Here is a 14,997-nt window from a genome sequence, read left to right on the forward strand (position 1 = left end):
TCAATTTCTATCTTTTATTTAAAGTTATTTTTTCGATATTTTCCTTTTGATGTGCAATCTGCCACTGTTGAAATAAACCTACCATTGAAATGATACTGTTCTGAGACTTTTCATTTCTTTGTCATTGGACAAACTTATAAAATCAGTGAGGGGTCAAATAATTATTTCCTCCACTGCTTGTGTGACTTCCTCTAACCACTACTAGCTGATGCCGATACTGACAAACTCTTGCTTGTCAGTTAGAGGGAACTGAAAACATTGGAGAAAAAGTTGCCAGAGATACCCACTATGTTCTTTTTTTGTAACAACAGTATATCATGATTGACAGCATCAAATTCTCCACTGAAGTCTAACAGAATTGATATGTTCATTTTCCCAGAATGGGGAAACTTGTGAAATTTACTAATGATACTAAAATTGGAGGAATGGCAGACACTGAGGAGAAGCAAAAACTATTCAAAATGAATTAGACAAGCTTTAGGCAAACACTTTGAAAATGCAGGTTAATGTACAAAAGTACAAAGTACTATATGGCGGCAAAAGGAATGTCAATTATAAAGATGGGAGACAATGTCCTATAGGAAGCAACCCTGGAAAATGATTTGGAGGTTTCTGTTGACACATTATTTCATTATCTAAGCAATGTGCAGAAGCTAATATAGAGGCAAACAAAAATTTAGGATACATTGTAAAAACTGTGTATAAATTGAGGGACATTATGCTTAGACTATATAGTACACTGGTAAGACTGCATCTTGAGTATTTCATGCAGTTCTCTTCACCATGCTACAAGAAAGACATAGCAGCTTGAAGCTCTGCAAAGGAAAGCAATCAGGTGCATCCCAGGACTCAAGGGCATGTTGTACCGTGAATGACCCAGAGAATTAAACCGGTTTAATCTTGAGTAGATGATACTATGTGTGGACCTAATCCAGGTTTTAAATATTCTTTTAAAAGCATTGATAAAGTAGATTCAGGAGAAGTCTTTAAATTTAAGGGTGAATCACATACTTGAGGACACCACTTGAAATTAAAGGAAAGAACATTTAAGACTGAAGCCAGGAAAAACTGCTAAAACATGTAGTTGAAGCAGATAGGTTAACAAGTTTTAGGAAGTATCTGGATGAGATATTGGGTCAGTTTAGCTATTTGGTAAACAAACAGGCTAGATTGACTGAGTGGTCTCCTCTCATTTGTTAAATTACTTATTTCCTATGCTCAATATTTACTTGAAACTGAGCAGTTTCACAGCTGTATTGTACCCTGAAGTTAGGCTGAAAGGATTCTGCCAGATTATTAGAAGTCACGTAGCTGGACAGTTGAGAAGCCACAACACTAGTGAGAACTATAGATAGAATAAACAATTTAGAAATTAAAACTTTTTTACTTGTCGGCATTAGGACATTCCTTTATTATACATTGGCCCTATAATCTAATCTACAGGTTTCAGATTAACAACAGAAAAGAGTAAGAGCAGACATGTATATTAATGTATTTCTACTCTTCTTTTGGTTTTTATGCCACCACTTTAAATCTTTCATAATTGGCCAGCCCAGTTCTAGCTTCTACTTTAAGTTACATTTCTATCTGTAAGGAGAGGACCTTAATGGGTATGTTGATGAAGGGAACAGTGGTGATGAGGAGGTGATGGGCACATATAGTGTTAAGGAGAGGAATGTTGAACGGCAAATGATGGTTTGATTTGCAAAAAGGATGGAAATGGTGAAGGTGAATACATATTTTAAAAAGAAGGAGGAACACAGGATGACATATAAGAGTAGAGGAAGGTACAAACAGGTGGGCTATGTCCTATGTAGGAGATGCAATGTGAAAGGAACTGGAGACTGTATGCTGGTGGCAGGGGATAGTGTTGCTAGACAGCATCGATTGGTGTTATGCAGGATGAATTTCGATGTGAAAAATAGGAAGAGAGTAGGAATGGAACAAAAGATTAGGTCCTGGAAGCTGAAAGAGAAACAGCATTGAGTGAAATTCAGAGAGGAAGTGAGAAAGGTGCAGAGTGGTAGTGAAGACATGATAAATGATTCGAACACCACAGCTGAAGTGTTAAGGGAGAGAGCTAGGAAAGTGCTTAGTGTGACATCTGGACAGAGGAAGGATCAAAAGAGACTTGGTGGTGGAATGAGGACGTACAGAAAATCATAATGATGACAGAGTTAGCGCAAAATAACTGGGATAACCAGAGTGATAACAAAAGCAGACAAGTGTACAAAGAGATGCAGCAGAAGGTGAAGAGAGAGGTGGTGAAGGCAAGGAAAAGGTGTATGTTGAGCCAAATGAGAAGCACTTGTACCAAGGACCAAATGGGGAAGGATGTTCTGCAGGTGAGGGTGATAAACGATGCAGGTGGAAATTTGCTGACAAGTGGGGAGAGTGTGTTGAAAAGGTGGAAGGAGTAGTTTGAGGAACTAATGAATATAGAAAATAAGAGAAAGTGTAGGTTGGATGAAGTGTAGATTGTAAATCATGAAGTACAGGGGATAAGAAAGGTTAAAGTACAGGGGATCAGCAGTGGTGAAGTGAGAGAAGCTATGAAGAGGATTAAAAGTGCATGTATGGAGATGTTTACGTTAGAGGGCTTTAAAGATTCTAAATGAATTGTTTTAACAAAATCTTGTAAAGCGAGAAGATGCCTGAGGAGTGGAGAAGAAGTATATTAGTATTTTTAAAAATAAGGAAGGTGTGCAGAGCTACGGTAACTACAGGGGTATAAAGTTGATCAGCCACACCATAAAGATGATGGAATGTGGTGGAAAGGTGAGACTGCAAAGAGCAGAGATGGTGAAGGTAGTCAAATTTAAATATTTGGGTTCAACAGTCCAAAGTAAGACAAGTGTGGCATAGAGTGCAGGCAGGGTGGACTGGGTGGAGAACAGTGTCTGGAGTGATTTGAGATAGAAGAATATCTGCAAAAGTGAAAGGGAAGGTCTATAAAATGGTATTGAAACCAGCCATGTTGTATGGTTTGGAGACAGTGGCACTGATGAAAAGACAGGAGACAGAGCTGGAAGAAGAAGAAGACCTTTCTATCTGTAAATCCAAATTATTTAACCTGAGTACTCTCCACATGTTTTGATATGTACTTTATTTCTGCCATTTTGATAAGAAAAACTGGTATCTACTGTATTAACTGTTGCTTATGACAATATGGGATTGGTCCCTACATCCATCTTATGTGCATTCTGTTCAGAGTTGTACAGAATATAATTACAGATAATAGAAATAAGATACCTAACTTAATTTACACTAAGTGGACAAATTTTTATTCATTCATCCATTCCAAAACTTTGTGAATAAGAAACAATCAAGCCACTGTTAACTTATTAAAAGTGACAGAGCCCCCTTGCTATCACACTTTTGGTTATAACATTTTGATATGGATCAATGAATTCTAAAATGGGCAATTTAATGAGGCAAAGGGATCAAGGAGGTAGCTGATTAATGCTGAACTGGTCTACATGACTTACATGCACAAATGCATTTTGAATTTGCCATGTAATTTCCATTGTGGTCACATCTCTCCATTTTCTGAGCCAACTTATTCCAATCAAAGGACTTGGGATACAGGAGCCTATTTCTGTTATACTGGATGAAAGACAGGAAATATCCACAGGCAGCATGCCTTCCATTGAAAACCATGGCTATATTTAATTGGAAGTATTTTTACAATCTGAAATGAGATATACAAAATATATTTGCACATACAGTGTAAAGTGTGAAGCATTTTATGATAAAAATAACTATAAAATAATTTTAAAAGACACATTATTTTTAGCATTAGTGGAGACATAAAATTAGAATAAACTAACCTAAACTGAGTTTTACTTACTAGATATTTCAAGTGGATACCATCTGATAACAAACAGATCCTGGAGGTCTAGCTGTATCTTTCATAAAGTATAGTACATTTTATTTGAGGCTTTCCAGTAAATGTGTCTACTTTCAACATCATACTGAGGTAGAATGCACAATGTGTGTATAGGAAGAAGAGTTTCCTTAAACTTTTTTCTACTTTAAAAACGAGCAGGAGCTTGCTATACAGCATACAAGTTATTTCATCCCCCTAACTCTGAAATTCAGTCTGTTTGATTTCTGGCTGGAGGTCACTATAGACTGTGCAAGCACTTGTGTTCATGAGAGTTTTTTCTGTGATTCTCGCACTCTCCCAAATGCTTAAATTGCTGCTGTGTGAGACTATATGTAAGTGAAAATTGTAATGGAGTGCCATTGTATCCATGGCATAATGATAATAGCTGTAGTTCCTTGCAACCCTGATGTGAATAATCGCTTAGTCTGCTGTAATGTTTAATATTTGACTTTTAGGTATATTCTAAAATATATACTGTATATCCAATATATATATTGTGAAGATCAGCCTGGACAACAGAAAGACACCAGGACACACAGAAGTCCAAAACACACTCTTTTTATTTCCCACTTAGCACACAGCACAGTGCCCCCAAACAGTCACAATTACTCAGTCCCTTCTTGTCCTTTCCATTTCTTCTCTTCTGCCACCCACACGTCTCCACTCACAAGCTCTGTCCTCTGCCTCCAATTCCAGCTCCCCGAATGGAGTGATGAGGCCCCTTTTATGTTGTCTCCAGACATTCTCCAGGTGCTCCTTGATGATCTTCCAGCAGCACTTCTTGGTGTGGCAGAAGTGCTGCAGTCCATGGCGCTGGAATCATTCAAGCGCCTTTCTTATGTCCCAGGGGAGGTATTGCCTCTCTCGCCGTCTTCTCATCCTCCAGGCGTCCCGGGCTGTGCAAGAGCCCCAGCCATCCACCACAGTATATATATATATATATATATATATATATATATATATATATATATATATATATATATATATATATATATATATATATATATATATATGGGGTCCTGGCTGGGACACCTTCGATGTGGAAGGACAGGGTGAGGCAGCCTGCACAAACCACTAGATGGCAGCCCCCCTGGGTTGTGGCAGTGCCCTGTTGGTTTTCGTGGGTGCCACTAGGGGATGCTGCAGGAACTCGGGACACCCACTGCATTGGCCAGAATACAACGCAAACTTTTTTGACTAAATATTTTCCGTTCAAAAGTGGACTTGCATTAAATTCAAGGACTAGGCAATTCAATGTAACAACTCTTCTTATTAGTACGCCTATGCCTCCGACCGACCTGCGTGTTGGTTGCGCGAGTCACACGTGCCGCGTTGAGTATAGTTCGGATTGGTTCGAGTACACGAGACTGCATGAGAGTTTCTAGCTCCGGTGGAATCGCTGGTTATAGTAGTAATTTGCATGTTTGCTCTAGCGGGGTTCTTTATTGCCCATAAAAAATGAGCGCGAGTTATAATATTAGTGTTGAGAAAAAAGGCTCATCAAAGAGACAAATAAATAAAGGTACCAGGAGAACCTACGATATGAATTTTAAGATTATGGTTGCAAACGAGGCAGAGAGAACGAACAACATGAGAGCTTCAAAGAAATACGGAGTTCCAGAAGTAAACGTCCGTCTCTGGAGAAAAGATTTAACAAAATATATGAATGCAAATTCCTCAAGAAAATCTTTTAGTGGACCCAAATATAGGAAGGTTTAAAGAAGTTGAGCAGCGAGTGGTAAAATTCCTAATAGAAAAGCGAAATGAAGAATTCCCAATATCCCGTGAAGTTTAAAACGTTAGAAGAGGCTTCTAATTTAAACATTCCTAAAACGGACTTTAAAGCAAGTATGGGCTGATGTAAAAGAATGATGAAACACAATGGTTTATTACTACGACGACGGAATTCTTTGAATTCTTTTATGAAAAATGAATGGATCGCGTTAAATTCAGATTTTTTTTTTCTAAAATCTTCATGAAAAAATTGGAGGCTGCGTTAAATTCGGGGCCATGTTAAATTTGGGCCGATACGGCAATTTGCTTCAAAACACTAGAGATGCTTCTGGGTGTGACATAAAAGGAACTGCCTACTACAACTCTGAGGGTCAGAGTTAGTAGGAGGAGGATGAAACTTGCTTGGAGGAGTGGAGGCGGAGAGAGAGGAAGACAGACAGACAGACTGAGGATTGCTGTGCTTATTGTACTGTGTTTGAGGGATTTGAAACTCTTTCTGAGAAGAGTTTCGCGCAAAATACAAGTATTTACTGCAGCATTTGTGTCTGTGTCTGTATATACTGTATTCCATGCCCACATATACATTTTAAAGTAAATAAAAGGCCCTAAAGGAAAGTGGAAACACTTCACTCAGATTCAAAAACATGCTGGTCACTGTGGGACTTCGAAACACCACAATATGCTGTAAATAGTAATGTTGGGTGTCTGTTCTATTAAGAAAAAAAAGATACAATCAATTTACTTTATAGATGTGCCCTTTTTCCTTCTAAAATAGTAGCTAATGGAATGGGGGCAAATGGTAGAGCCTATTCGAGAGAAAACATGTCACTCAGGGATTAAATCTCTACTTGTCCAATTTCCAGGTAGTAGCCTAACTATTTACAACAGTTGCTTCAATGGCCAAAACTGTTTCATTATGAATGAGTGTTTCTATGAGTATGCTCTCTGTTGCACTGATGTCGAAAGTTGGTTTCTTCTCTGAATCTGGTGCTGAGTAGATAGGCTCTGGCCTCTTCAATTTCAGGATGCATGGTGTATTACTTAAGTCAACAGATTTTGACCCACAGGGTGCCAGTATTCACCCCTGCCTAAATGTGAGACTCTGAGCAAATTACCTGCTTGTGCTTTGTCAGCAAAAACATATGTGACCTACCCTGATATTACAAGTTGCTTTGTATAAAGGCATCAACCAACATATACACTAGATGTGAAAACTGGATTAAGCAAAGTTGAGAAACGAATGGATATTTGAAGAACAAAAAAAAAATTGCACTAGAATGAAATTTTGACAGATATCTTTCACAAAAAGGTGTCTCTTACATGAATTTATATAAGCTATAACATTTATATTAAAAAGAGACCCCTTATTCAGTAGAGCTGAAATGAGCACTTTCAATACATTCTACAATACGTTTCCATACACGTTGAAGAGATTTTTTTCACTGCTGTGAGCAAAAAGAGGTGATTAATTAATACATGTAGTTGCTGAAAATAGCATAACTCAATCCTTCATTTCTGAGAGCATTAGTCGTCTTTCTTGACCAAACTATAGAGGGCTTTTGTGGAATTGACATGTGAAAAGAAGATTTTTTCAAATCATACATGACCAAAATGAATAATTTCTATTAAACAAGTTTTGCTGCAAGGCAGATGTTTTTATCCTCTAAAGTTTGCAGCGTGGTAAAGAAAAAAATAGTTACCCTTTTTTAAATTTATCATTTGTAGCTTAGGATGAATCGAATTACAGACCATGAAATATAAATCTTCACTACATTTTCAAAGAAACCTTGTTAATATGTTATTTCAAATGTGCTATCATCTCTGACTGGTACTGCTTTATCTTTGCCACAGACAAAATCTTCCATTTTACCTTTATAAAGGCCATATCAAATTACTTATGCTGAGCTGCCTGTCAAAGACAAATAATATCAGTAAAGGTAAACATTAAATATTGGTTAAATAAGCACATTTACAAATGAAAGAGCTTGGAGATTCAAAGGAAACATCATGGGCCAGTGTTGTTCAGTGACAGGAAAAGCCGTTTTCAATAAATATAGATTCAGATATTGTGAATAAACTATTGAAATGTGTAGATGACAGCAGAATATTAGTGAAATAAAATTCTTCAGATATCTTCAGATAAGTCCAAAATATGCAAGAAAACTAAACATAAAGAAAGTGAGGTGATGCAGTGCAAACAACTAATTTTAAAACAGATTTGTATGTATTTGAATAATCATTTTTATCCACAATGCAGAAGCCAACAGGTGTAATACAATTCTGGAATATATAATTAGAATTATAGATATCAAGCAATGTTATACTCACAGTCTCTACAATGTAATAAATAACAAAACTGAATGCCATTTCTGTAAGGCAAAAACATACATATTAAACACACCTTGTCAATAGTGTGACCACTGTGTCACTCATACTGAGAAGGATTTAAATGGAATAAACAAAGGACAGAACCTCAAAGTAGAAAAAATGTGTCCTGCTAACTTTTCATTTCTCAAGTAAAAGTCTCACTCACTATTGATTGACCATCCTAAACATTGCTCCAAGTCCAGCCGTAAAACATGACCCATATCTCATGATAACATGACCTGAAACTTAATATTACAAAGTATATAAGAGAGAGGGGAGCACACCCTAACCTTGTGTGAAATCCACATGGCAATGTCTGGATACTAGGGACTGAGTAATGTTCGCCAAATTACATTGTGCACTAAAATTACTAATACTTTCACAAACTGGTAGAATTTGCTAAAATTAGATCTCACAGATGCATTAGATAGATAAACTAAACAGGACTACCTGTTCTGGTAATCTAAGGGTAATCTAGCCCATAGGAATGAAAAATCAACGAAGAGATCTCCTTAATATCCATTTGGTTTCTACTAAACAACAATGAGATGAGAAAGAAATAAAATGGGGAGATATTCTTTTGTCTCATGCTTCTCAATTTTTTCTCCTCAGAAAAATACCCTGATAGTTTCACAAGTGCCTCTACTTGAATTTCAGCAATGTGCTACAATTTTTAAAAGAATAACAAAAATATTTTTTCTTTAAGTGCATTTTTTTCAAACACACTTCAATTGTAATTTTGTACACTTAAAAAAGGATATTTTAAATGGAAATCCATTTTACTGTACTTAAGCATACTTGAACTTAAGTATACTTGGTCACAAATACCGTTTGGTGTATTTTTTGTATACTTTAAAATAATATATTATAAATTGAAATTTCCTTTTGTGTACTTAAGTATGTTAATTCACAAGTAAAGTGTGTTCTATATTTTGTTTAAGATACATATTAAACATTTTATTTTAAATATGTTAAGGCATATTTATTTAGAATTATACAATTTATTAAGAATTAAACCAATTTCATTTTTGACAATAGTTTTAAAGATTCTTTTAAAAATACATTTTAACGTGTTAAAGAAAACTTTACTTTCTTCATTATTATACCAATATAGTGTGCATTCATTAATAATTTTTTGTCAGTTTGATGTGAACTATACAAATTGTTTTGACAGCGGGTAGGGGGCTTAAATTGGGCCAACTCACCAGCAATAATGGACACTGAAAATGTTAAGTGAAACAAATATTTTTGATACACCAAAAATTAACTACAATTTAAAAATATTGGATTTCAATACGCAATAGTATTAAAGCTATTCAGATGCCTGGATCTTACAGTGTATCTTTTAATTCTTTGGGGACAACACTTTTGATTGTTTGAAAGGAGCAGTTTTGCACTTGCCCTACTTAGCGAAACACCCATGGAGTTTTCATGCTGTTGTGGTGTGGGGTGTATCTTTGTCTTTTACGGACAGTAGACAACCCTGAGTGGACCTGTCACTACTCAATTTAGACTGGAAACCTGATTTGAACCACACAACAATAAAAAACACAGAAAATCATCCTGGGATATTCCCAGAAGTTTTCAGGGCCTAGAGACTCATCTTTATGCTCATATATCTCAGAAGCTCATAAAAGGTCTCTTTCAGCTATTGGTTGTTCCATTTGTTGGCGCAAAAGTTTGAAAACGAGACCGGTGCTTCCGGTTTACAGTGCATTGAGAAGACTTGATAAAAGTCAGCAGTACGTTTTTTTAAATGAACAAAAACGAAGAATAATTAGTGCAGCATGTATGAGTTTAATTTACTTTGTACAAATAACATTTAATCCATAAATACATTGTGAATACTCTCAAAACTTGTGCAGACCCTGGCACTATAAGGTATGATTAATGACTCTGCATTACCTGCAGAAGCTGACATAAACAAAAAAGATTCACCAGTGGCACCAACAGGGCATAGTGCTCGGAGGCGAAGGCACGTGTCACCAAATGGTGGAAGCAGCTGCTAAAATAATTCAGCTTCATTCATTCATAGTGAAAAAATATAACCCATCTTAAGTGTATCTTTTCAGTTATTATTCAACCCTTGGGGAAACGCGCCACATGGCCGTAGTGCCGCAACTGACGCTCCCTCCCAATGCAGATAATATGCCTCATTCGGAACTCCATGAGGAACCGCTCATTCGACATAAAGTCAAACCAACGGTACCCAAGGATTTTCCGGAGAGACACAGTACCAAAGGAGTTCAGTCTTCGTCTCAGGTCACTGGATAGCATCCATGTCTCACAACCATATAGCAAGACGGGAAGCACCAGGACTCTAAAGACTTGGACCTTCATCCTTTTGCATATATATTAGGAGTACCACACACCCCTTTCCGGCAACCTCATGACCTCCCATGCTCTCCCAATCCATCTACTGACTTCATAGGAAGAGTCACTAGAAACTTGAATGTCACTGCCAAGGTAAGTAAACCTCTTGACACAGTTGACACTCTCTCTGTAGACCGACACACTGCTGTTGGCTGTGCCTAAAAGGTCATTAACGGCCTGGATCTTGGTTTTTATCCAGGAAACTTGCAAGCCCAGACACTCAAACTCCTCACTTAGTCTCTCGAGCGCCCCAATCAGAGCCTTCATTGACTCTGCGAAGATCACAGCATCGTCAGCAAAGTCAAGATCCGTGAATCTTTCTTCACCAACAGATGCCCCACAGTCACTGGACCCTACGACCTTACTTACAAGCACTGAACAGTAGGAGCAAGAATACACCCCCGACGAACCCCAGAATCAACTGGGAAAAACAGTAGTAGTTCTGCCTCTACTCTGCACAGCACTCACAGTACCAGTATATAGGCCAGCCATGATATCCAGCAACCTTGAAGGGATCCCGCGAACCCTCACGATGTCCCATAGGGCAGCTCGATCAACTGAGTCGAAAACTTTACGAAAATTGACAAAGCTGCAAAGAAACTCTGCTGATATTCGCATTTGCGAGTGCCAGGATGCAGTCAATGGTAGATTTCTTAGCCGTAAAACCAGACTGTTCCGGTCGCTGGTAGGTGAGCAATTGATCATGGATCCTATTGAGGACGACCTTACCAGGCACTGAGAGCAGTGTTATCCCCCTCCCCCTGTAGCTGCTGCAATCCAGGCGATCACCCTTTCCTTTCCAGATAGGGACAACAAGTCCCATTTTCCAGTCAGTTGGGATGATGCCAGTCTTCCAAATGGAAGCAAAGATTGCTTACAATGCCAGGAGGACAGCCTTACCACCAGCCTGGAGAAGTTCACCCCGGATACCACAGATCCCTGCAGCCTCCAATGTAGTAATAGTCCACATGTAATAGATAAAAGTACATTTTAATTCCATTGTAAGTGCGCATAGATTTTTTTAAAAGTATATACTGTAAAAGCAATACAATTTAATTATACTGAAGTATACTTGAATTAGTCCCATTTTAGCATGTTCAACTTCATTTATGTTAAATATATTTGATATTGTGTACAATTTTGGTCCAATTTAAAAAACATTTAGCACAAAATTACTTGTAGCACATTTGAAATATACTTATCTATAGTCCTGGTTTATTTTTCAAAATTTAGCGTACTAGCATTTAGCACACGTCAGTATACTTTTTTTACCTGGATCAGGCATCAGTCTAATGATAAGTAAAAATGATCAGATCTTAAAAATGTGTAAAACAAGACTAGAAAGAGAACTTACAAAATGTAACAGGCTTTTCAAACCAATTTCAAAATTTTATCCCCTTTTACCTCAGTTGTATCTCATATCTTATTTTCATCTAAGCTTTTTCTTAAGGAATTTTAGGAGAAACATCTGAGACAAAGTTAATTCTTAAATGAAGCATAAGTGAGAACCTGTTTTAAGTCTCATGAGCCATCAAAGATCAACCTTTGAGCAGTAAAAGTTTCCTATGGGAGGAGCTCAGGGTTTTCAATTCTGAGGTCAGAAGACTACTAGTTTTGAATTGCTGAAGACCATTCTAACAATAAGTGGAGGCCAGGAAACATTTCTAAGCAAAGCATCAGCCCATATGTGATGCCCCAGGTGCCAGCAGCCTTTGATTACCTGCATCCCAGGACATCAATAATCATGTACCAGGGATAGACTGGGACACAAACAACAAGATTGGTGCAAAGTGATTGTTGTGTTACTCCAAAGCAAAGCAATCTAAAGTATTTACAGTGTGGTGCAGTTCAATAAATAAATAATCCATAAAAACAAGTGCATTTGGGCGATAAAATACATAATTGAATAGATCCAAGTTGAATTGTCTGTCTCCCTGCGGTGGGCTGGTGCCCTGCCCAGGGTTTGTTTCCTGCCTTGTGCCCTGCGTTGGCTGGTATTGGCTCCAGCAAACCCCCGTGACCCTATAGTTAGTATATAGCGGGTTGGATAATAGATGGACAAATTGTCTCTCTATCTTTATGAGCCCCATCTCCTCTACTCATTCCTAATCAGCAGAACTAAGATGTCTGCAGCCACGACCATCCATCTTTCAGCTGCTAACCCACTGGGACACTCAAAGCCCAGCTCTGTCATCCCGCCACAATACTTCAATCTTTGTGAGACAACCCCCAAAGTGGCTCCTTTTCCCTTTAATGGTCCTTAAAAAGCACTGTTCCTGTCAAAGGGGCAGCCCAATTGCCATGTCTTCTGAGGTTGGCTTAATTTCACAATTATGCTCTTTTATCAAACTGTCTTCCTTGATTTTCTTTCCTTTCTTTTCTTTCTTTTACTCCTGTTTGTCCTACTCAGACATTTTATACTTTGTGAGTGTTGATACTTTCACTGACAACTAGTGTTGATCGTTGAAATTCATCAAACCATTTATCACAGTGAATAAATAATGTTTGCCGAATATTTTCCTGGAAATTTACTTAGGTGAACATTTTTTCCCACCACCCCATCATGATTTGCGAGGGCAGCATGACACCACAGAGCTGTAGCAGCGTGAGGAAGTATGAGGAATAAGCAGTTCCTGTAAATACAGGGGAGCAGATCCATAGATGCACTGATGGGTAAGGAGAGAAACCTTGTACTCTATTCTAAGTGGTACAGGGAGCCAGTGAAGGGTTTTCAATATAGGAGTGATGTGACTATGCTTTCACACCCTCATCAGGATCCTGGCAGCCCTGTTCTGAATGTACTGGAGTCTCAGGATACTCTTGCCAGGAATCCCAATGAGGAGCGCATTACAGTAATCCAGTCTGGACGAGACAAAGGTATGGACAAGGCTCTCTGCATCTGCCAGGGTAAGTGTTGGACGAATTTTAGCAATGTTCCTGAGATGGTAAAAAGATGACTTACAGAAACCTTTAATGTGGGTGTCAAAAGTGAGTTGAGAGTACATTTTAACACCCAAATTGGTAACAAATGTGCAAAGAGGAATGTTTTGACCAGAGAAATGGGATACTGGTGATGGTAGAAGAACAAAGATGGTGTGGTGTGCCAACTAAAATGGCTTCTGTTTTAGATCTGTTCAGCTGAAGGAAGTTGAGCCTCATCCATGCCTCTATTTCCTCCAAACAAATAGTCAGTGTAGATGTTGTGAGAGGAGCAGTAGAGGAGGTGGGTGAAGTCCTAAGATAAAGCTGAGTGTCATCAGCATAGCAATGGAAAGATAGACCATGTCTTCTAATAACACTTCCAAGTGGGAGCTTGTAAATGTTGAAAAGAATGGGGCCTAACACAGAGCCCTGTGGAACACCACAGGTAACATTATGGGTGTGACATTTTGTGCTGTCAAGAGTGACATATTCAGTTCTATCGGTCAAATAAGATTTAAACCAATTGTGAACATTTCCTGAAAGTCCAATGATGTATTGCAGACGGTGAAGAAGAATATTATGATCAATTGTATCAAAAGCAGCTGTCAGGTCAAGGAGAATGAGTAAAGAAGGAGAACCAGTATCTGCTGACATCAGAAGGTCATTAGTGACTCTGACCAGGACTGTTTCGGTGCTATGGCCAGGGCGAAAACCAGACTGAAACTTTTCAAACAGGTTATTCAATTTGAGATGATCATGAAGTTGTACTGCAACTATTTTTTCCAGAACTTTAGACAGAAATGGAAGATTAGAGATGGGTCTATAGTTGGAGAGAACTTCAGGATCCAGGGTGGGTTTTTCAGTAGAGGTCTGATGAGAGCAGTTTTTAGTGCTAAAGGAATATGGCCAGCCAAAAAGGATTGGTTTATAATTCTGGTGATAAGTGGAGAAACAGCAGAAATGTTGGCCCTCAGCAAGGCTGAGGGAAAAGGGTCCAGAGAACTGGTAGATGGTTTAATTTTCCTGATGACGTCCTCCACCTCTTCCTGTGTGGCAACAGAGAAGGAGGAAAGGGGCTGGACAGTCTCAGGCAGTGAGTCGACAGTTGAGGGGAACAGAATATCCGTGGTAGAGAGGTGTAAGCGGATGTTATAAACCTTTTGTTTGAAAAAATGAATATGCAAATTACACCTCTCATCAGTGGCCTCGGAAGGAGCATATGAAGGAGGTTTAAGAAGATGATTTATAGTTGAAAAAAGTTTTTTTTTTGATCCATAGAGCTATTTCTAATGATGGTAGAAAAGAACCTGGACCGTGCAACCTTCAAAGCTTCTGTATACGGCCTCCTATGTTCCCTATAGGCCTGTTTGTGAACAGTCAACCCAGAAGCCTTGAGCCGCCGCTCAAGGACACGCCCAGCTGCCTTCATTTTCACAGCTCACAGGTGTACCAAGGTGCTGAGCACGAAAATGAGACAGATCTAGATGCCAAAGGGGCTTGAAAGTCCAAGAGACTGCTCAGAGACTGGGTGTAGAGATCCATGAGGTCAACAACAGAGCTGGAACTGGTTAGATCAGAAGAAAGAAGTTTTTACGGTCCAGGGCCAAGGCATCCACATTGATGTTCTTCAAATTTCTAAAATGAATCTGTCGTTTTGGTTTGGTACGAGGGGAGAAAAAGGGTAGCTCCATTGACACTACTTTGTGGTCTGA

The sequence above is a fragment of the Polypterus senegalus genome, chromosome 5 (assembly GCF_016835505.1).
Source record: "Polypterus senegalus isolate Bchr_013 chromosome 5, ASM1683550v1, whole genome shotgun sequence".
Lineage (NCBI taxonomy): Eukaryota > Metazoa > Chordata > Cladistia > Polypteriformes > Polypteridae > Polypterus > Polypterus senegalus.